The sequence below is a fragment of the Nannospalax galili genome, unplaced genomic scaffold (assembly GCF_000622305.1).
Source record: "Nannospalax galili isolate Female #2095 unplaced genomic scaffold, S.galili_v1.0 scaffold419, whole genome shotgun sequence".
Classification (NCBI taxonomy): domain Eukaryota; kingdom Metazoa; phylum Chordata; class Mammalia; order Rodentia; family Spalacidae; genus Nannospalax; species Nannospalax galili.
The window spans coordinates 853,495-877,182 of record NW_008343977.1 but is presented as its reverse complement, the minus strand read 5'-3'; the positions used below and the strand labels follow the sequence as shown (position 1 = coordinate 877,182).

Here is a 23,688-nt window from a genome sequence, read left to right as displayed (position 1 = left end):
TTTTCCAGGTAAGTAGCCAGGCAAAGACTTTAAGTAATATGGCCCAAGGATCTAGAAAGCACTAGTAGAGAAGTTAGGAGTTGAACCAAAATAGCATAGCACCCTGTGCTATCCATAGAGCGTCCCTGTCAGTATAAGGGGCAGTGTCTTTCTGTTACACTTACTCTATGGAACCATCATCATTGGTTGAACTGCCCAACTCCTCCATTGTATCATGGGCTTCTTGAGGAAAAGATACCCTCTAGCACCCGATACTGTGAGGCATTCAATAAACATTTGCTAAAATGAGTGAATTTATACTTAGGCTTGTGGTTTTACCTTAAACTGTGTGTATCCCTTACCAAGAGAACTTACAGGTCACAGGAAAAATTAAGTGAGACGCAGAAGCTAAAAGAAAAGAGCTCCTACGTGGACAAACACTGTATGAAACTGCCTGAAATGTTTAAGATGGGTGACTCTGGACTTAAACTGTTCATCCACATAAGAGCTAGAAAATAAGAAAGAACAAATTCTTAGATGGAGATATCATGAGTTGCACCTACAGGGGAGCAGGAAAGGAAGCCACAATGTATTCTGAGTACCTGCAATGGAACCCCAGCTAGACCACATATCTCCCTTCTAAGAATGATCGCAATACAGCAGCAAGAATCTAATCCTACAGCACAGAGGTTTAGAAACAGAGGAAGAGAGGAGAAGAAAAGAGGGAGGAAGCAGGAAGAATGAACGCTAGCTGCCTTTATGAGGCGTGGCCAAAAATGAATGTGGCTGGAGCACTGGAAATAGGATACAAAAGTTAGCCACGGCATGCTGAATGAGAAACCGAAGGAAGGACTCAGAGAACACAGAACAGGCTCAAAGTCAGCTAATGTAATCCAAACACAATCAGTTCTGCACATGAAGAACATTTCTCATTTGACTCTTACAGAAACCAGATATAAAAATTTACCCAAGCCTAGAATGGGGGCTTATGCCTGTTATCCAAGCATTCAGGAGGCTGAGGCAGAAGGACTGCCATGAGTTTGAGGCCATCTTAGGCTCTATAGTGAGCTTCAAGCAAGCCTGAGCTACAGTATGAAGCCCGATCTCAAAGAAAAATCTACTTTAAAGCTGATCTGAACACTTCATTTTATGAAAAGAAGATAATGTATGTTTTAAAGTATTAGGAGGTATGAATGCAGAAAACGGAACACTATTTCTCAAAGAAGTCAAGCAAAGACATGTCAGATCTTCTCTCTGAAAATTCAGGTAAGGCTGCAACAGGAGACTCAAGTTCAGCCATCACTGACCCCCACCCCACTGTGGTTTGGATGTGAAATGTCCACCACACACTCATATGTTTGAACAGTGGGTCCCCAGCTGGCACTGTTTGAAAAGATTGTGGAGATAGACTGGCTGGAGGACACGGCTCACTGGGGTGGGTCCTTGAAGCTTTATAATCCAGCCCTGCTTTCTGTTCACACTCTGCTTCCTGAGTGTGCGTGCAATGTAACCAGCCAGACTCCTGCTCCTGCCACAGTGTCTTCCCTGCCTGCTGTCATGTCCTCCCCTCCATGATGGACTGTGTCCCCTGGAACTGTGAGCCACACTCACTTCTTTCTCCCTTAGGTTGCTTTTGTGAGGGTTTTTCATCAGAGTAACAGGAAAAGAAACTAAAAACATCCCCACACACACCAACTCATCCCTTTTTTGATAGCAGATCTAAGTGCAGAAACTTCTCCAAAATTCAGTTGGAGGATAACAGAACAGATGTGCCCAGCTGATTTCTGGTCAGGCTACTGGTTCTATGCTTTCCCATTACTACAGAAATCACACCTGTCAATGGTGTGTGAACAGAAACTCTTGCTGCCAAACACTTCTCCCAAAACAAGCCACAGTAATTTTTGTTTTGCATACGTACAAGTGTTCATGTGTGTGCACATGTGAGGGGTACGTGTACATGTGTGCACATGTATGTGGAGGCTGGGGAACCACCTCAGGTGTCATCCTCAGGAATGCCATCCACCTCCTTTGAGACAGAGTTTCTCCTGGTAAGTGGGGCCCAGGGTCCTCCTGTACTCACCTCCCCAACACACCAGCTGTGCCCAGAATTACAAGTGCAATTATTACAAGTGCACAACACCATGCCCGGAATTTTTACATGGGTTCTGGGGATCAAATTCAGTTTCTTATACTTTGAAGGAAAGCACTTTATCAACTGAGCCATCCTCCTAGTCCCCACACTGATTATTTTTCACACAACTGTGTCGTCTTTAAAAATTCCCATTTGTTTATAATAAGGCCTTTGCTTCACTCCTAATGCATAAAATAATTACAGCATTTACACAGATAGAATGCTATGAATGAACATGGCAGTACTTCCTTTCTCTCTCCAGAGAGACCTAGCAGGGAAGCAGCACCACACTTGGAAGGCTGGAGGTTACTGTGCGGAAGTCAGTCCCAGGGCTTGTACTGTTCTCTGCTCTCCAGCCTGCCTCCCTCTTCCTGTAACTCAACCATGGGTAAGAATTAAGTATCAGCCTGGGCATTGTGCCACACACCTGTAATCCCACACTGGAGACACAGAGGCAGGTGGGTTTCTGTGAGTTCAAAGACAGCCTGGTCTACATAGTAAGCTCCAGGTCAGTCAGGGCTATATATTGAGGGAAGGGGAAGGGAAGGAAAATGTAAGCCCTCCAAAAAAGGAAGAATTTGGGTTGGAGAGATGGTACATCAGTTAAGAGTGTGTACTCTTCTTGCAGAGTGCCTGGTTCCCAGCACCCATACTGGGAGGCTCACAACCATCTATAACTCCAGCTTCAGATGATCTGATGCCTCCTCTGGCTTCCACAGGCACTTGCACTTATGTGCACATACCCACATACACACATACACATACACACACATACTTTAAAATAAATCTTGGAAGAGAGGGAGGGCAGGAGGGAATTCAACATGTTTCTCCACTGGGAAATACCACTTCCCCAGAACTTTTCCTCACCCCTTTCTTTGAAGTCTGTAGACTTCAACTTTACAAGAAGCTTCTGACCATTCACTTTGTTATCACTGCCCTGGTCACTTGGTGATGGGAGGTTGTTTCTGTCTTGATGCTTTAGACTGAGGGGCTCAGTGCATGCTAAGCATGCATCCTACTATGCACATCAGCCCCAGCCCTCCACGTGACTCTGTTTTGTGCTCCATTTAATAGTTTACTTTTAGGTTCTGAAATCACGTCCATCTCTGACTTGTTTACTTCATTTTTCTTTTATCTGCAAGGAAAAGACAGTGACACACAAATCAGGCATTCTGAGGGTCACTTAATAAAAGGGCTATTTCCAAAAGTGGGAGCAGAGCATGGAGGCACTGCACCATGCCTGGGACTGAGGAGCAGTGAGGGGCATTGGTACTCCAGGCCTGGCAGGATAAGGGAAGGAGCAGGCCCTGGCACATGGAGAGGTAGAGGGTTTGTGTTGTGAGGACTGTCACCACAGCAGCTGTGACCTTCAAACCCCAATTCAACCAATCACAAGAAATCCCAAAGAGAGGGAGCTAAAGAATCAATACCCCCAAAGTCCCTCCTCCATTCTCTAGCAACAGCTCCTTCCTACAGAGTCAACTAAGAAGTGGGGAGCAGGAAACGTGCAGATGAAGGGTAAAGAGTCAGATAATAAATGTTTGACTCTTCCCCACTTTTTGGTCTTCTTCCAACTATTTGGTTCTGTTGTGTAGCCACAGTTGACAATAAATACGTGGGTATTGCCAGATGCCAGCAAGAATTTACTTATAGAAATTACTTGAGTTTCAGATAATTTTCACATCTTATGAAATACCTTTCCTCTTTGAACTGTTTATCAATATAAGACTACAAAAGTCATTCTTAGCTTATAACTATGTATTGTGTGACTTTTCCAGGGGAAATGTGAACAAATGCCTCTTCACCCTGGAGTGACATGGATAATGCACCGAAGAAATGGTTCCACCCATACCTAATTTGGTGAACCTAGGGTGTTATTAGGGTTACTTACAAATGCATGGGTGACTCAAGGACAGCAGCATCCTTGAAAGTGCATCCCAGCATGGGTGATGACTCAGGAAAGCTGCAAGCGTGGAGTTCCTCCACAACCTGTAGGCAGCTCCACAGAAGAGTGGCCCCCAGGCAGTCCTTACTTTTTATCTCCTCGGGGAGGGGATTTGTGAATCTTCTAAGTGTCTGACCTTCCTGAGCCAGTAAGTTACATGAGCTTCTCTCGTCCTTCTAGGAGGGAATGTGTCACTTCCAAGGAAGTGCCCACACACCTGAAATAGACACCAAGGCAGAATTGACCTGTGGGCAGTAGGTAATTGGTCTTTGACATAGACTATTTAGGTCAGGCACCCAGGTACAAATGAGGACTGAGGAGAGTAGTGGTTGGAGCTGAAGTGGCAAACGAAAAATTCCAGTGCCTCTATGTCTCCATGCTCAAACATAAATATCAGGATTGTCGGGGGTCTGGAGTTATCACATTGTGTGGGGCCTGGAATACACCAAGTGCTCAATAAAAACTGTCAAATGACTCACTATCTGCGTTTGCTGTTGATTATCTCATCATGTGGTCAAAATAATGGGAACTACCAAGAGCCCTTGAAGCCTCACTAAATCCCATTCCCTAAGATCATTTGGGGGGTATTACCATGGAGCCTTCAGTACAGTGCAGCCAAACAAACCAGGGAACATGTCTCAAGTGCTCTCTGATGGAAGAAGAGGGAGCAAGCACTTTAAAATATCAGGGCCCCATGGCTCTTCATCCAAAGCCCGATTTCAGGAAGAAATGATACAAAGGGAGAAAAGGAAATTTTTCTTTTGCCTTAAGCCCAGAGAAGCACTGGGAGTAGCCCTGAGGGACTCTGTCTGGATATAGATTTACCTGCTAATCAAAATGGATAAGTGAGACCACTTGGGCTGCCACTGGACAGAGGATGATGGACACAGGTGGAGAGTCCCTGGACAAGTTTAAGCCTTTCTGGTTTTAACACACGAGCAGCTCCAGGCCTGAGCGTGTGAAATTTCTTGGCACTGGATGAAGGAGACTAGTGTTTAATATCACCTTAAGCCACTCAGGGGTAACCCTAAATTTGTAGTGATATTGACAAGTCTTATAATGGCACACTGCTCAGTTAAACACTGAGAATATACAGCCTGAATGAAAAGAAGAAAAAAAAGGCGTGCCTTAATTTATACCATATTAAATATTAAGAAGGGGCCGGAGAGATGGCTCAGTGGGTAAAGTTCTTGGTGCATAAACATGAGGACCTGGTTTCAGATCCCCCAGCACCCCTGTAAAAGGCTGGATATGGTAGTATGCCTATAGTCCCAGTACTGATGGGGAGTGGAGACAGGTGGATCTTGAGATCTTATTGGCAAGCCAAACCAGTTGAAATGGCAAACTGCAGATTCAGTGTAAGACCCTGCCTCCAAGAAATCAAGTGGGAAAGCAATAGAAGATAATACCCAAAGTCAACCTCTAATCAAAATGGGCAAAGTGAGCTCACTCAGACTTTGACTAGACAAAGGATGAAGGGCACAGCTGGGGGTACACATGTGCACACAGGAATACCACACACACAAAGAAAACACTAAGGGGGTTTTAATAGTAATAATCAAATAGTGAATGTGTGTCATGCTCTGTTCTCACAGCTCTGTGTGTATGTATGTGTAAATCCATTTTAGTCTCTCATCAAAATTATGAGCATGCCTGTAATATCTGTGCTTGGAGACTGGGGCAGGAGGATTGCAGTTGGAGTCCAGCTCAAGCTACATGATGTGACCCCATCTCACAAAAGTATGTAAGAACTATCATTATTTTCACTTGATTAATTAGGAAACTGAACCACAAAGGGTTAAGCAACTTTCAAGTTTATTCAGCTAAGAGCAACTTAGCATGCAAGCCCCTGAGGTCAGGGAATCTGGCTTACAGCAACTTCACTGCTCGAAATGGTCAGCCCAATAATATTCCTGTCCCAGAGATGCACCAATTTGAAGGAGATGAAATCAGTCACAGACTTAGATACTCACAGCAAGATCTAGCAATGGATTCAAGGAGAACTATGCCAAGAGATTACACATCATTCGTGCACAGCACTACCTTCATGGCTGAATGCGAACCAATATGTGCTCATTCTCCATTCAGAGTCCTCTTTGCATCTCAAAAGGATGTAAAGTGGTGTGCCTGCTAACACAAGTCAAACATGACAAGGACAAGGACTTATCAGAGCAACCCGTGAAACAAACACAAAACATAATCCCCCAAAGATGGACAGGCATGAAGTTCCATTCCCACTTACAGTTCTTTGGTAAAGAATTAACCCTCCAGAATAGAAATGTCTAAAAACTTTTCATCAATAAAACTGTTTTAATAGCAACTTGGATCTCATATATGTACAGTTATTATATGTCAGTTCAAAATAAAATACAATTTTTTTATTTTGAATGAAATTGTTCCCAGATAAATAGGATAATCAAGCTAAATGCAATTAAAATTCTACACAGTTACATATAAAATGTCTCTCAAGCCTATCTCTTAATGTAGTTCAGTGACTTTTGGTGATAAATTATGGGCAAATTTAAAAAAAAAATGAAACCAATGAAACACACACACATTCACATATATACATATATAAACATGGGGCTAAATAAATGAATGGATGAATGTATGCCCTTCTTTTATAGTAATAGAAGCTAATTAATTCAAGTCAAGAACATTGAACTTCATACTCAGTCTCCCAGACAAATTCACAGAAGCGTTTCTGAAGAAGATTTTAAATGAAGGCAAAGAGGAGAAGAGAAGGCTCTTTCTAGGGACTGGCAGGTGGGCTTAATGGGACATAGGACAGTTATAGGAAGTTAGAAAGTTGTATTGTTGGGATGCAGAGAAGAAGTAGGATTTGGTTTTTGTTCATCTACTGCTTAGAATCCAAGATTATGTGTTTATGCATGGCAGGCCCTGGCCGTTTAGCAGGTCCATGTAGAGCCATATGAAACAGTAAGCACATAATAGCTTCCACCAAACTGCCTTCAAGTTCATCTCTGAACAGATGAAGTAGGGCAAGAGGTCATACAATCTGCTGTGCGTAAGGAGGATAGCCAAGAACGTGGTGGACTGACTCAGTCCAAGTCCAAAATCTAATAATACAGGTGGCTAGGGTGAATACTGGTCTTAGTATAACTTCCTGAGGGAGAATCAGGAACCAGAGTTGAGGGGGGCAGGGGGAGGATTGGATGAGTATATCATAGCTCATCTCACGCAGAGGACACATTCATTCTCCACCTGATTTTCATTCTCTCTAGGCCCTCAGTGGACTGAATGAGGCTTTTCCACACTGGAGAGGTTCATCTGTTCCATGCACTCTGAATGCCACCATACTCTAGAAACACCCTCAGAGACACACTCGAAATGTTTTTATCAACTATCTGAACATCCTTTAGCCCAGTTGAGACATGAAATTAAGCATCACAAGTCTACCTTTTGTCAACTGAGTACTTACACTCAGCTTCTTAAGCCATACTCAGACCCCAAACAAACCCAATAACAAGATCATAATTCCCCTTAAGATAATACAAACATTCTATATTCAAACTAAAATGCCATTAATAAGGTGTTCTAGTTTGCTTTTCTGTTGCACTGATATGCACCATGACAAAATACAACTTAGAGGAGGGAAAGAGTTTATTTCATCTTACACTTCCAGGTCACTGTCCATCCTTGAGGGAAGTCAGGGCAGGAAGTGAAGGCAGGAACCTGAAGCAGAGACCATGAAGGAATACTGTTCATTAGCTCATTTCAGCGAGCTTTCTCCTATAGCCCAGGGCAACCTGCCTAAAGATGGTGCCTCCCACTGTGGGCTGGGCGATAATCAAGACAATCCCCCACAGACAGGCCCACAGGCTAATCTGATGTGAAAATCCCCCAACTGAAATTCCCTCAAACTTGGCTATGCCAGGTTGACAGCTGCAGCTAGCTAGGACACAAGGTAAAGCCTTTAAGCAACATGTCTTGACAGTCTATCACTATGTACAATTAATAATAACCCATTTTAAGTCAAATGTTTCCAAGTTTGAAAATACATACAGTACCTCCAACCTATTGAAGCAACTCATACTTACAGAATTGAGTATTAACCCTCATGATCACATGGCTGCCTGGAAACTTCAGCTTGCTGCCTCTGCCTAGAATCCTGAAAGACTGCCAAACATATATTACCAGCCTCGAAAAGGCCTACGTTCAACATACTATGTTTATTAAATAGTTACCACTTTACATCATCATAATGTTAATGAAAACTTTAAATCAAGGCTGAGGAAATGGTTGAGTAAGTGTTTGCCTTGTGAACATGAGACCCTGAGTCTGATCCCCAAAACCATGCAAAAAAGAAAAAAAAAAAGACAGGTCCAGTCACCCTACCATACTGCATTATTTTAAGGCAGTGAGAAGGGTCTCACACTCAAAATAAACATGGAGAACATCTGAGGCATGTCAGTGAGGTTGGCCTCTAGTTTCCACATACATGCCCTCACATATGCACAGATATCTACACACATAAGTGGACCTTTATACATACACATGCACACATGCATATGGGGTCGGGGGGCACTCTAAGAACTCTAAATCAAACGATCATAAGTTGGTGCTACAGCTTGAAAATGGTTTGTGATCTCAAGTGTTCATGAGGTGGAGGCCTGGTATCCAGGGTGAAGATATGGAGAGTGGTATGTAATTTCTAAGAGGTAAGGCCAAGAGGGAACTGCTTAGGCCATCTGGAACTTGTTCTCGGAAGGGACTAGGGGAACCCAGTCACTCTCTGGCCCCCTAATTTCATGATATGTTGTCTTACACATATAGTCCTGCCACACCCTTGAAGTAATGAGACCAGCTGATTCTGAACTTTGAATCTTGAGAATTAAGTAAATCTTGATACATAAGGAAAAAAGAGAAGACAGAAAAAAAGGTAACTGCTTAGTATGTATTCATATATACATAAAGAGTATTCACAACAGAATGAGGAAACATTTATGAGTTTGGGCTCATTTCTGTAGATGTCATGAAATGCTGCTGGGATTTATAACTACCCTCTTCGACTTCTTCTGCATGCTCTTTGCCTCCAGACAGAACCTCAACTGGTCACAGTTCTTTAGTGGTAGAAAGACCCATATCTTTGCTTTGGGAAAACCTGAACCCATCAGTAGTCTTCCCTACACTGAGTTTGATGTTTTCTGTAATCCTTCATCACAAGCCAGGGTAATAGAGATGCTCTGAAAAGTCTCTTATATCCCTGACATATCCTTCGTCACCACTACTTCACAGTCCCAGTCCCATTTCTCCTTGGAGGTCAGGATCAATTTCCAAAGGCCAGCACCACAATGCCCTGAGCCGCCTGTGGATTCAAATGTATGAGGAGCCCAGGGAGGCATCTTAACTTCCAGTTCAATGGAATCGCTGCTGTGTCTCATAACAGAAGTATGCCTCCCTCTGGAATTAAAGTCTTGAAGCAAGCAAAGCATAAAGTCTCAGGTTCAGGAAGCAAATATTTGCTAGTGTGTCATTAAGAATAATGTTACTAGGGTTTTTAGGCTCAAATCTGGCTCTTCTAGGCCCAACAATCTAGGCTTGGCCACGCAACCCCAATATGCCAATTGAAGGGACCAGCAGCAGTAAAAAGCAGAGAACAGAAATGTATTCAATGTGCACACAAGGAAAAGAGGAATAAATAATGGGTGCAGTGACCCCAAGTCTGTCTTTGGAAGCCTTGATAGATTTTCATTTTTTAAAAAGGCAAGAAGTATGCATAGCTTAGCAGTCCTGGTCAAGGTGAGGCCCTGCTCATCAATGAACCACCATAGTCTCCACTCTGGTCTGTCACGCAAAGTTACCCTCCCAAATTGTTAACTTATCAATGCATTCATCGCTAAGGATGGAGTCTCCTTCTCCCTCATGCATTATTATTCTCCCTTGGGAGGATGTATCTGGTGAGATTTTGCTCTCCCTGGAATTCAAGGTGACTTGAGAGGGAAAGTTAAAGACAATAACTTATCTCTGTGCCTCTAGTCAAACCACAGACACAAAATGAAGACACACGTGCCAGGCTTTCATCCTGCTTTTAGTAACCATGTGGACCCCAGAAAAGAGTTCATGGGTTTTATCAGAAGCCACTCTGGTCACAGAGAGCAGAGCTCTCATTTCCATCCTTTGCTTTCTGGTCCTTCAGCCCTGGATATGGGAGAAACGGTATTACATCACGGATGTTGAAGCATATCATCTGCAAAGGCTTGCCCCAACCTTCCAAGCTACAGTCGCTACTGTGTTTCACACATGAAATGCCCCAAAGGGCATGGGCTGATGGGCACCTGTGCTGAGAGTACTAGGTACTGGCAGCTATACTGAGAAATGATCAAAGCTCACCAATGGATTAATCCACTGATGCATTTATAGGTAAATGAGCTATTAGGATGCAGGGCCTGGTTGGAGGAAGTAGGACACTGGGACATGACTTTGAAGGGTGTATCTTGTTTCTTGATCCTTGTTTGTTCTCTTCCCCACCCCCAGTCCATCTTGCTCCACGGCATGCTGCCCTTCACCATGTTCTGCCCTACCACACTCAGACCCGGAAGCAATGGAGCCATTAAACCATGGATGGGAACCTCTGATGCTGTAAGCCAAAGTGAATCCTTCCCTCTTCAAGTTATTTCCTTGTGGCAGTGACAAAAAAAATGTCATTGACACAGTAACCTAAATGTCTGGCACTATGTGAGAATTAAAACGTCCATTGGCCATTCAACACTGGGAACTTCTCCCTGGCCACCTCGCTTTGCAGGCCCCATCCTCCTCCACGCTGTGTATCCTTTACCTCCTTCTGCCCATTCCTCTTTTATAACCATTCTTGTTAACTGGGTAGACAGTGATGTTTAGCTGACTGCTTAATACCTTCCTTATAGACTCTGCCTCCAACATTTCACTTTTCCCTAAATATTTTCCTAAACAAAGCGTTTCCTCAAAAAAATTTTGATAGTATTTATCAAAATGATGATTTGGTACATTCTCTGCAAATAAATTAATATGCTCATATACACATTGTAAACATTTTCAGTATTCTGAAAAGGATATTTATTTTAATAATTGAGTTTTGTGTCAATTTAGTTTAACATAAATACAAGTAGTCATTTTTTACTTAAAATACGTACTTTTTTTAACATGACAAGGTTCAGCTTACTTATAGGAAAATGAACAGTGGATGTGCCATATTAAGGGGAATTTGTGATTTACATTAGTGAAATTCACTTGTAGAATTATTTATTCTTCTGGAAAGAAGCTTGCTCCTGCCAAGCACAAGCCTGCATCTAAAAGCAAGTTCCTTTCTGCAGGCGCACCATCTCCGTGGCTTTTCTGAAATAGCTGTCCCTCTGTCCTGGCTCTCCTGGGGCCCCAATGATGATAAATTCTTCAGAGTCCCAAACTTTGACAACTCCTTCCCACCAATCATGCAATCAAAAAATAACTCCTCGTGTGACTACAAATGTATGACACAACTTAAACACATAATATGTCCTAAGAGTAGATGTCTTACCATCCAAAAGACTATACGTCTGCCACCACTGTCCCTTCCTGAGGACTTATATACAGTTAATGGCTGATGGGAGTGGGGAGAGACATTTTCTTCAGTAAGTAGCCACTGGTGAGACACAAATCCTCCTATAAGCAAACCCTCAGTCCTGCTTCTGAAAACAAACCCAAGGAAATACGTGAGGCCTCATTCCTTCTTCATTAGGTTCTGTTCCCATTCTTAAATGAGTTTGTGTGTGCGTGTTTGTGTCTGTGTGTGTGTCTGTGTGTCTGTGTACACAAGTATGTGTATGTGTGTAGACAATTTCAGGTGTTACTCCTCAGCCACTATCTACCTTCTCTGGCCTGGAGCTCGCCAGGTTAACTATGCTGGCTGACCACTGAGCCCCAAGGATCCACCTGTTTCTGCCTCCCCAGGGCTGGAATTACAAGTGTACACCACGATGCCTGAATTTTTTGAATGTGAGTTCTGGGGATCAAACTGAAGTCATTGCAAGGCAAGTACTTTACTACCTGAACCATCCCCTCAGCTCTTGGCTGAGTTCTTATCATCTGCTGAATAGAGCAGCAAGCGTACAAAGATCCCTGAAAATGGCTGGGGTTATTGACATTGTGACAATTCATCCTCACAAAGAACAAGCAAAGAAAGGAAGATTCTTGAGGAGCAAAGATCTGCAACAAGTTAACTTTTGGCCCAAATAATAATGTAGTACTTTAGGAATTAATATGTGGAGTTTTGCTTTGTGGTGAACTGTTTACAACAGATGAATAATTTTAAGTTGATTATAATACAGTGACCTGTTTCCAGAGGTGCATGGCACCTCTGTGTCTCAAGTGTCCCCTGAGTAAGTCTAGAAAAGTTACAGTACAGCCGTGATCACGGAAACACTGCTAGGGCCGGCAGCAGAATAGGATACTGATAAAATAATATTAACCAGCTCCAGATACAGTTCAACTGTAAGCTCATGTTATGTGACAGACTTTTCCTGGGAGGTGTGAACACATATCTACACATGCCATATTGGGAACCAGCAAACAGGTCAAAGTAAGAATACCACCAAAGTCTAACTTGGTGAACCAGTGAGTTTTATGGGAGTTTCTTACAGACGTAGGGGTAACAGGTTATTCATAGGAGCAGAAATGCTCAGAGACATCTGCATCACCAAAGCCCACCCCAGCATGGGGGACAGCTCATGAAAACAGGAAACCCAGAGTTCACTGCAAAATCTGAAGCCAGGTCAGCAGGTTAGAGTGGCCTTTGTAGGTAACCAGTATGAGCCTCTTCCAGGCAGATTGGCTAGTCTCTGTTTCTTCCAGGCAGCTCAGCTTGACTGAGAGCAGTCTTGGGGAGAGAAGGGCCCTAGTGAACAACCCTGGTCAACTTTACTGACTTCCCGAAGCTATTGATTTATTTGCTTCCTGAGGTTAACAAGCTTTCCTACAGGATGGAATGCTTTACCTCCTCTCAGTACATCCTGTTATTTGCTCAGCTTCCTTCCAAGATGGAAGGTTTTTTTTTCAATGCTTTGAAGAATTTTTTTTAATTAAAACTTTTTTTTAATTTTTTTAAATTCAATAACCACATGATTAGAAGAATAATTTCATTACAGCTTTAACATATTCAGTAACACATTCCAGAGCAAGGATACATCTCTTTCCAAAAGTGGCTGTAAATTTTTTGGTTCACAGTTGAATTAATACAGTCATACAGTGTTGAACTCAGTTTAAACCCTGTAAGACATAAAATTGAATGAGCTTTTACCCTTTAAAGAAGATCTCCATTTCATTTTAAAATATGCTGTTTCCTACATTTTTTTTTTTTTGTCTTTTTGAGATAGGGTCTCTCTGCAGCCCCAGCTGTCTTGGAACTCACTATGTAGACCAGGTCTTGAACTCACAAAGATCCACCTACCTCTGCCTCCCAAGTGCTGGGATTAAAGACGTGCGCCACCATGCCTGGCATTTGTTTCCTGCACTTTTAATGCTACTAAATGCTTAGATGTTGGCACACATCTTTAATCTCTATGTATCTGATTATTACTAGTCACAGTCAGTTACACTCAGATCCTTAGTACCTGAGTATGGATATAAAGTCATCAGATAGATTTCACTGGTAATGTTTATCAACTCTATTATTTAATATGAAGTAAATTTTTATGCTTCCTCCTCAAATGTCTTTTTTTTAATTTTTTGATTTTTTGTGTGTGTATATCATACAGAACATCCCACTCAATATCATTATATCATTATAGACCCACTTCCCAAATGGCACCCTCCCATAACCTCCCCTCTCCCACATACTGGAGCTCATATATTCTGTCATCCCTGTTACTGTCCACTATGTTGTTGGCACCCTCAGCCACTCCCCAGCACTTGTCCATCTGCTGAATCTAGTCAGCCTATCTAGGTTTTATCTTGAAGGAAATTGCTATACTCATAACCAAAAATCCAAAAACCTAGAAATATGAACTTACTCCATCTGATTACCAAAAAGTAAAAATGGCTGTTCTAGTTTTATTTTTGTTTCTGTGACAAATATCCTGACAAAAAATCAACATAGATGAAGAATGGTGTTGCATGGACTTGTCCTCTGCCTGGCAAGCTAGACTGGCAAGCTGTGTACAAATGCCTTCTTACCAGGTTTGGATTCACTCACTTGGTCTGAGCATCATAAATGAACTTGACTGTTAATGTTCTACAGGAGGGGAGGGGCAAAAAGAGTCAGTCATGCCTTCCATCCAACCAGCTGGCCTGAGTTGTACATGGGGGAAGGACTAAGGATAGGAACTGGACAAGCCAGAGAGAGGGGTTGCCTTCTCCATCTTGGGCAGTCACCTGGGAAGTCACAGGCTCCCTGCTGCGACCACACTTCTGTAAGTAACCCCCTCACCCATTGCTCTATATGGAAACATAATAAACGCTTTAGTTTCCCAAACTGTAGTTTGGAGAAATTATACCTTGCTTTGTGGTAAAGACAGTCGGAGAAGGGGGACCAATTTTAGCAACAAATGGGTTTATTCAGCTTGCAATCCCAGGTTCAGTCCAACACTGAGAGGAAGTCAAGGCAGGAACTTGTACTTCCACAGTCAAGAGTAAAGAGAAACGAAAACATGTATGCTGCTTCTTTTTGCTCTCAGCTAGCTTTCTTCCCTCTTACACCACCTCCAGACCCACAGCCTAGAGAATGGTGCTGCCCACAATGGCTGAATCTTCTAGATCAACTAAAACTGAAGACAATCTCCCACAGACATGTACACAGGTCAAGCCCATCCTGATAATTCCCACTCTAGATAATTTCTCATTAAGACTGTAGGTGACTCTAGGCTGCATCAAGCCAATAGTAAAAACCAACCAACACAGTGGCCTACTTCTAACCTTGGGCATGGGAACATCTGCCAAATATTAGATATCTTATCATGGAGACTCAAACCAAATATGACAACTGACTTGAAGTATTTGATTTCCCAAAAGTTCTGAGATTCAGCACAGGGGCTTTTTCTTTTTAGTATGTGAAACACCATTCAACCAACACGTGAAACCAATCTGTTATCAGGCCTGAGTCTTGATTATCAATTAAAGAGACTCCTAAAAACATCTAAACACAATACTAAACAAATTTGCAGATAGTCTTATTCAGTCACTAAGTCTCAAGAGAGAAAACTCTAGCCCATTTGTAAGAAATTTCATCTTTTACAAAGCGACTGAGACACGGTAGTGGATGCAATTGATCTTTACAAATGAGTAGCATTGACATTTGTATGAAAAGTAATTTTAAAAAATCTAGTTAGGATGGTGGTAGACTATAACATGGGTACTGCGATGGGATTTTGAAATAAATATACAAACCCTATAGTCTTTTACTGAGAAACATTCACAGTATTCCTGACTGTTCCAGAACTAAATATTAATTGTTTATTAAATGCAGTCCATTCCAAGCAAGACTGACTTCAATGGAGCATCTACAGTTGCCATAACTATAATGATGTTTTCTCAGGTTTCCACACATGGATGAAAATGCATTAGAGCCCTAGAAACTTAGGATTTTGGTTTTTAAAAAAAAAAAAAAAACTGTCTTTTATTCATACAGGAAGTGTCAGGCTGGTTTGAACATGGTCTGGGCCCCCGTGGCTCCTGAAAAAAAAAAATTGTTCCTAGCTCATATAACTGGAGCCTATATTTAAGTCTATATATGTATGCCCTTACTTTTTCCCATCATTCTATAAACAGCAACACTGCTGTGGGGGAAAAGAGACAAATAATGGCTCTTCTTTCCCCCCACCCCTCAGTTTAGGCAAAAATTGTACAAAAATTCCTTTTCCATTTTTATATATTTTATGTCATTTTTCTACTTTTTGTTTGCCTGATTTGAAACAGATCATCACTATTTTGCTCAGGCTGACCTGGAACACAGACTACAAATAGACTAGGCTGGCCTTGTAAGCCTCCTTGTCCCTGCTTCCTAAGCACTAGGATTACTGACAAGGGTCCCCAAACCTGGCAATTCGTTTTTATCTTTATGTAGGTGAGTGTGTGAACCCTGAGCCTTATTATAGCCTGGTGTACAGCAAGAGGAAGATCATAAAACCTTTACAACTTCGAAAGAGGCCCGTGAGGCCTCTCAGTCCCCCAAAACAACACAGGCAATTGTCAATGCTATTGGTTACCCACCAGAACCGAATGGTAAGGCCTTGTTGCTGAAGAAACTACAGGCCCTGGTTGCAGAACATAGAGAAATTGAGCAGGAACTGGGCTGCAAGCTCCTTCTCTACTGGCTAGCTTTCATGATGCCAAGTGATGCTTTATAGGCTGCTGGGAAGAACTGCCATCAGTAGTATTACTCAGCTGTAGACCCCATGTGCAATAATACTGACTGACCAGGAAAGATGAGCCCACTGGTGCAATACTGACAAGTCTGTTACAGAGACAACCAACCTCTATAAAGGGTTCTGATTTCATTTGAGGCCTAATCCACAGGAAGGAATTCATGCCTGGTACTGTAAACCTGATCAAAAGCTCATAGATGGGGAAGCCTTAGGCCCTAGTGGGGAGGTTACTGCTGTTGTTTTGCTAAACAGACATGATATGCCTGTTAAGGTACCTTCTGAATATTTATGTTTATGCCCATAGAGTAGTGATGGTGTCAGGTTTGGTAAGAGAGGCTTCTTTCTGCAGTGGTCAGCAGTAAGTGCATAGTCCCATAACTGCTCAAAGTGCTGAGAATAAGTGGCTGTTGAGTGCTCAGGCATAAGTGGCACATCTATATCATTCTCCTGCCAAGGCTCAGGGAATATTGTGGAAGAACGGGCAAAAGAATGTAAGATCCAGAAGAAGGGGAGGCAGTGGTATGGAATGCTGATTTCCAGGCATGACATGGCTGCTGCACTCCTGAACTCACACAGTTGTGATTACCTGCACAAGTTTGTGTCCATTCACAGCCTGTCATGGAAAGGGAGAGGGGCACATGGGATCCTACCCTTCCCTGAAGATTTGTACATAGTAATGGTTGATTGGAGGGAGGGGACTTTTTCTTCAGTGGTGTAGCCACTGATGAGACATGCTTCTATAAACTATCAACCCTGCTCCCTAATGAAACTCAGTGAGATACAGAGAGAGACAGAGAGAGAGAGAGAGAGAGAGAGAGAGAGAGAGAGGCAGAAGAGGTGCTAGTAGGGAAGAGGAGGGACATCAGAGAGAATGGGGGGCAGAGAGGGTAACAGGGATTGCAACTATAATGGAAATATGTACACAATTAAAATGTTGGGGCTGGAGAGATGGCTCAGTGATTAAGAGCACTGGCTGCTCTTGCAGAGGACTTGGTTTCCATGCCCAGCACCCACATGGCAGTTAACAATTGTCCATAGCTCATGTTCTAGGGGATCTGATGCCCTCCTCTGGTCTATGTGGGCATTGTACACACATGGTATATGTACATACATGCAGGCAATACACTCACACATATAAGATAAAAATAAATAAAATGTCACAAGGAAACACATTATTATGTCCAGCTAATATATGATAAGAAAAATGTTTTTAAATTCTGCATGAAGACTACTGACTTTGAAACCAGTTTGGTTAATAGTGAATTCTAGGCCAGCCATAGAGAGATGCTGTCTCAAAACAAAACATGTTTTTCACTGATTGTGTAACCAATACAGTGTCCAGTACAATTTTCTTTTTCAGGAATCACTTACAGAGGATTCTATAAAGGTTTCTTTTTAATCATTCATGAGATTTCATCTCTGTAATCCATTAAAATATTCCATTTTAAGGCCATTGCAAAGCAACTGTTCCAAAACAATGAGAATTATGCTTTGAAATAGAAAACTTTATTGGCAAAATTAAAAGAAGATCTTTGAAAATGTGTGAGCAATTAAAACACATTTCTACTAAATGTCTTGTTTATGTACAAACACGGACTACTTTTTACAGTAATGAATATTTTCCTCCTGGGTTCTCTGTCTGTAAAGTTGGCCGAGTGGGACAAGATGTGAATTTGGCAGGGCTGTTTACCAATTTCTCTCAAGTGCTAGAAAATAGCTCCGTGTGTTGGATCAGAAGCACTCCTCTTTGTTAGCAGGTGTTAAGAGAAGAAAGGAGGCTGCATATGATCTAGGTACACTCTCCCAGGAACTGGCAGCTCTCTAAACAAGAAACATTAACTCTTTCCTGGTGTTCCACATCTTTATGTCAGACTCTATCCTCTCTTCTCGTCATGTGCTGACACAAGATAAGAACAGAATTTTTCTAAAATTTTTGCAGGGTGGTTTTCTTTCTTTTAAAAAATAAAAGGAAACTCGTCCTGGGGAGACGGCCCAGTCAGTAAAGTGCTTGCTGCACAGGCATGAGGACCTGAGTTCAATCTCTTAGAACTCACATAAAAAAAATAAATAAACAGGCTTGGAGGTCCTGCTGCACCAGAGCTCATGCCCTTTCTGATCCCATCAGCTCTCCTTGGGCTTTGACCCCTTCCTGCTGAAGCTGCCAGAGAATACCTGACTAGCAGGGGTGAGGTAGCCAAATCCCATCCCTGTGCTCACCCCTAGTTTGGCAGTACCAAAGCTTGCACCTTCTCTGCTAGCTAGTAAGAACTAGCTCATCCTGTTCCCATTAGACATCCTGGAGCCTTGGCCCCTTCCTGCTGATGCTGCCAGGGGCTTTGGGACTAGCCCCAATTTCTATGCTCCAGGCCTCACACTTTCTATGCTTAGCTAGTTAGAACTTGCCCAGCTAACTCCCATCATTCCCTTGGGCCTAGGCTCCTTCTCCTGGAGAGCTCTTGACTAGCCTGCCTGCATCCATCCAGTGTCTCCAATCAAAAAAAAAAATCAAAAGAGAGAACCTGAAGCACAGACCAACTAACTTTTCATATCTGATCAGAAAGCAACCAAGCTACAACAACAATATCAACAGACTCAAACTTCAAGTCAACAAAGTCAGGCCCGAGTTTCATATCAGACATAGAAACCAACAAAAGAAATACATATGCCTAGACCACAATGATAAAACCGAATTTAAAAGAACAATCATAAACTTGATGAAAGAATTCAGTGAATTTAAATAACTCAAAGAGGATATGTGTAAACTCCTGACTGAAGCCAAAGAAAATACAAATACAAGGATCAATGAAATGACAAAGGCATTTCAAGATTTGAAAAGTAAATTCACGAAAGAGATAGAAATATTGAAGAAACTTCAGGCAGAAATGAAGATTAAATTGAAAACCTCAGTAAGCCAATTTGAAGCAACAGGAAAAAGCCTCACCAACAAAATTAATGAAACGGAAAACAGAATATAAAGACTGGATGATAAAGTTGAAGAATTAGACTGCTAAAGCAAAGAACATGAATTTTTTTAATCATAGTTATGGAATATGTAGGAAATGTGAGATACTGTGAAAAGACAAAATGTATACATCATAAGCATAGAAGGAGAAGAATCTCAGGTCAGTGGCATCAACAAGATTTTCAAACGGATCATAGAAGAAAAATTCCCTAAATTAAGGAAAGACATATCCATAGAGATACAAAAAACACGCATAACAAATAGACAGGACCAGAATAGAAACTCCACACAGCAAATCATAGTAAAAACACTAAATGTACAGAATAAAGAGAGAATGCTGAAAGCTGCAAGAGAAAAACAACAAACTACACACAAAAGAAATCCCATCAAAATTACAACTGACTTTTCAATGCAAACTATAAAAGCCAGAAGAGCCCAGAGCAAAGTATTCCAAGTTCTGAATGATCATAGATGCCAACCCAGAATACTTCACCCAGAAACACTGTCTATCATAGTCAAAGGGGAAAGAAAAATCTTCCATGATACTAATAAGCTGAAAGAATTCATATCCATCAAACCAGCCCTCCAGAGAATACTCAAATACAAAGGACTGAAGGAAGGAATGACTTCCTTCCTCCTTACTCTCTTCCAAATATGCGTCCCCATATTTACAGACAAGTGTACCTCTCATAACTCATCAAAGAAGTTTCTTTTTGAAACAGATGGAGAGTAATACAAAGTTCTACAACTGGTCAAGTGCAGAGAATAAGTGTCCGTGAGACACTTGGCCCTATGCTCACATCTTCAGTGCAACCTCTACACATAAGATGAATACATTTCTCAACTCTCACTGGAGGTTTCCTTATACAGCAGATGGTGATTAACACAAAACCTCATGACTGACCAATGTGCAGGGAACAAGAAGCTGCAGTTTGTCCATCCCTGAATAGGATACCTATTTCAAATTTTTACCTTCCAACACTCAAGAATCATTGCAAAAGAGAGGGCAGAAAGAGTGTTAAGAGCCAGGATTAATGGATGATCACAAGGAAACAGAGTTTTCCAAACAGCTGGTCAGTTATTCACATGAACTCACAGCAATGGTGACAGCATGCACAAGTCCCGTGCAAGCTCAAAACAGACAAAATCCCAGCACAGACATGGGGAAGTGGGTAAAAACATCCCAGTCCTAAGGAACTTTTGGCAACTGATGGCTACTGGGAGAGGGAAGGACAGCCTCTTACAGGGATGGCACTCTTGGTAAGTTGACTAAGCTCCAGTGGTTGGACCCACCACTCTGAGGGACATGTGGGGACACAAATACAACTCCATAGGCCACACTGTAAATGTTGTGGAGCACATTGAATTGGGTGGGGAGAGTGGAGGGAGGTGTGGATAGGTGAGGGGATCTAACTACCATCAAATTATATTGTATGAAAATCACAAAACTTCAATATTTTTTTAAACTCAGGCATGGCAGTGCATGCTGTGATCCCTCCCTGAGGTGGAGGATAAAACTCCTCTTCTTGCTTGCCCAGCCAATCTAGCCACATCAGTGAACTCAAGGTCCAGTAAGAGATCCTGCCTCAAACAAGAACCAGTGCTGACCTACACACACACACACACACACACACACACACACACACACACACACATCATAACATATTCACACATTTGTGCACAGATATGTACACATACATACATGTGCACACACACCATACATGCATACACAAAGACACAGGAAAACAGACCTTCCAAGAGAATGAAGAAATATGTTTTTCAACCAATATGTTACCTAAAAAAATATGGTCTTGACTCCACATGTGGGCCTGGGCACCAGGCCTTGATGTTGGACCTCTCCCTTTCCCAGGCACCAAGAGGTTTTCCATCACTCTCCTATGACTCTTCTACAGCCCCAGTGTACCTTCATCTGTGCCCTATAGAAAATATCAAACACCTAACTGAACTTCTAGAGATAAAAATCATACTCTAGAAGTTAAAGATTTTTTAAAATTGCCAAGTGGCAAAAAAAAATGTAATTACAGTCTCAATTTTTACTATACACCTAAGTTTGAAAAAAGTTTAAAACTTAATATGTGAATGACAGACCATAATGAACTATTTAACTTAATGTGTGAATGACAGACCATAGTGAACTATTTAATTTAATGTGTGAATGACAGGCCATAGTGAACTATTTAACTTAATGTGTGAATGACAGACCATAGTGAACTATTTAACTTAATGTGCGAATGACAGGCCATAGTGAGCTATTTAACTTAATGTGTGAATGACAGACCATAGTGAACTATTTAACTTAATGTGCGAATGACGGGCCATAGTGAACTATTTAACTTAATGTGTGAATGACAGGCCATAGTGAACTATTTAACTTAAATGAAAGGTTTTTCAAGAAAAGGTACAAAGGAAGCAAGAAGGAAAGTTCTTCATTTCTGTAAGAGGTTTTTAAATCGGGTTATTTTACTACTAAAGTGCAGTTTCAACTAATATTATTTTTCTATTTACAAATTTTATACTCACATCCGAAAAAATTTCAAATAACAAAAAGGTAAAAGTGGGGAAAAACTTTCAGTAACTTTTAATGCCACAAGATAGTCACATAGGTTTCATTATGTCCTGATATCTTCTCTGTATTATGCTGCATAGGGTATCAGGTGTAAAAGAAAGACAGACAGAGAGAGAAAGAAAGAGATAGAGAAACAGAGCAAGAGAGAGAAAGAAAAGAAGGAAGGCAGGGAGGGAAATAGGAAGGATGACTGATGGATGTATAGACAATAGACAACAAATAGAAGATAGATAATAGATGATAAATGATAAATGATCGATAGATAAATGATAGACAGACAGACAAATACTAGGACAATGTAAATGTACCTCAATGCGATATGGAAGGACTATGTCACAAGCCTTGGGCATGGAGTGCCTAACTCCTTCCTTAGCCAGTTCAGATGTGATATTCACATTGGTCTCAGCAAATCATCCAGGGATTAACACATGACACAGGAAGAGTCAGAAATGAAACTCATTCCTCTGTACGGGTTTACTGTCATGTGTAGCATCCACCCATGACCAGGAAGGAAGATGCCACGCAAGAATGGTTCACACACAGACAACAGAGTCAAGAGATGAAAGGAAACAATCCTGCTCTGAGCTCTGAAGGCAGCTGAACCAACAGCCAGCCCAGCCCCAGCGCTTCTGAGCTACAGGAGCCAAAACAGGTCACTTCTGTTGAGATGGTGATGTTGGGCATTCTGGCATTTGCAACTGAAGGTATGCCGTGAGACTGATCTGTGGCCAGAGCACTGACCACAGTATAGTCAGCATTCCAGTGGTCCAATCTCTTGTAACAGGAGTTTCCGTTTTCATAGCTTAAACCTATCAGAGCTCCGTCTCAGGAGCTGTGTTACTTGTTTACACAGCAGAATATTCGAACAGAAGCTACTTCAAGAAAACTCATAAAGGAAGAGAAGCAGGTGACCAACTGCAGAACCACAGCTCAGACCTCGAAAGATGGACAAAGCTGAAGGCAGAGATGCATATTGTAGTTTAGGAGTTATTCTACTTTCCTTAAAATATATGAAGGTTTAGGCATGATACTGAAACACAACCCATATCTCCCAAGGTTCCTTATATGTGTGAATGTGTACGCACATGCACATGTACAGGGGGTACAAGTGCACATGCGTGTGAGGCCAGATGTCAATATTGAGTGTTGTCTGCAGTCATGTTAATCTTCATTTTTGAAGTGCGGTGTCTCATTGGGACCTGGGGTTCACCAGTTCAGCTAGGCTGGATAGTCAGCAAACCCCAGGGAGTCTTCTGTCTATCTCCCTCCTCAGCACTGTAATTATAGGCACATACCACCACCCAGCTTTTTACATGGGTGCTGGGGATCTGAACTCAGGTCCTCATGCTTCTGCAGCATGTACTTTACAACTGAGCCATCTCCCCAACCCCTCACAGTTCTCTTTATAGTCTTCCTCTGGGAATCTCCTGTATCTACAATTATGACTGGAGGAGTTCACACTAGTAACTGACTTTCAGAGGAAAAGAATCAAACAAAGCAAATCCAACAGAACTGTGGTATTTCACCACTTCTAGAACATGCTAGCTCCTAATCACCCTGTTGAAGGATGAGTGATTATGCCCCAAAGATGCTACATCAATCAATCAGTAACATGAGTGTATTGACTTCCTATTATGTACCTCGCATTGCCAGATGCTCTCTGAATTATAATGCGCATTGACACTATATTAAAATGTCAAAGTTATCCTTGCAACATCTCAAAGACCTGTGTAGGAGACACCACACAGG

General features: G+C 41.9%; 1 pseudogene; it reads left to right on the top strand.

The window, feature by feature from the left end:
- LOC103739867 overlaps positions 1-22,897 on the top strand; it is a 31,647-nt pseudogene extending 8,750 nt beyond the window's left edge.
- Positions 22,898-23,688: the final 791 nt, after the last annotated feature.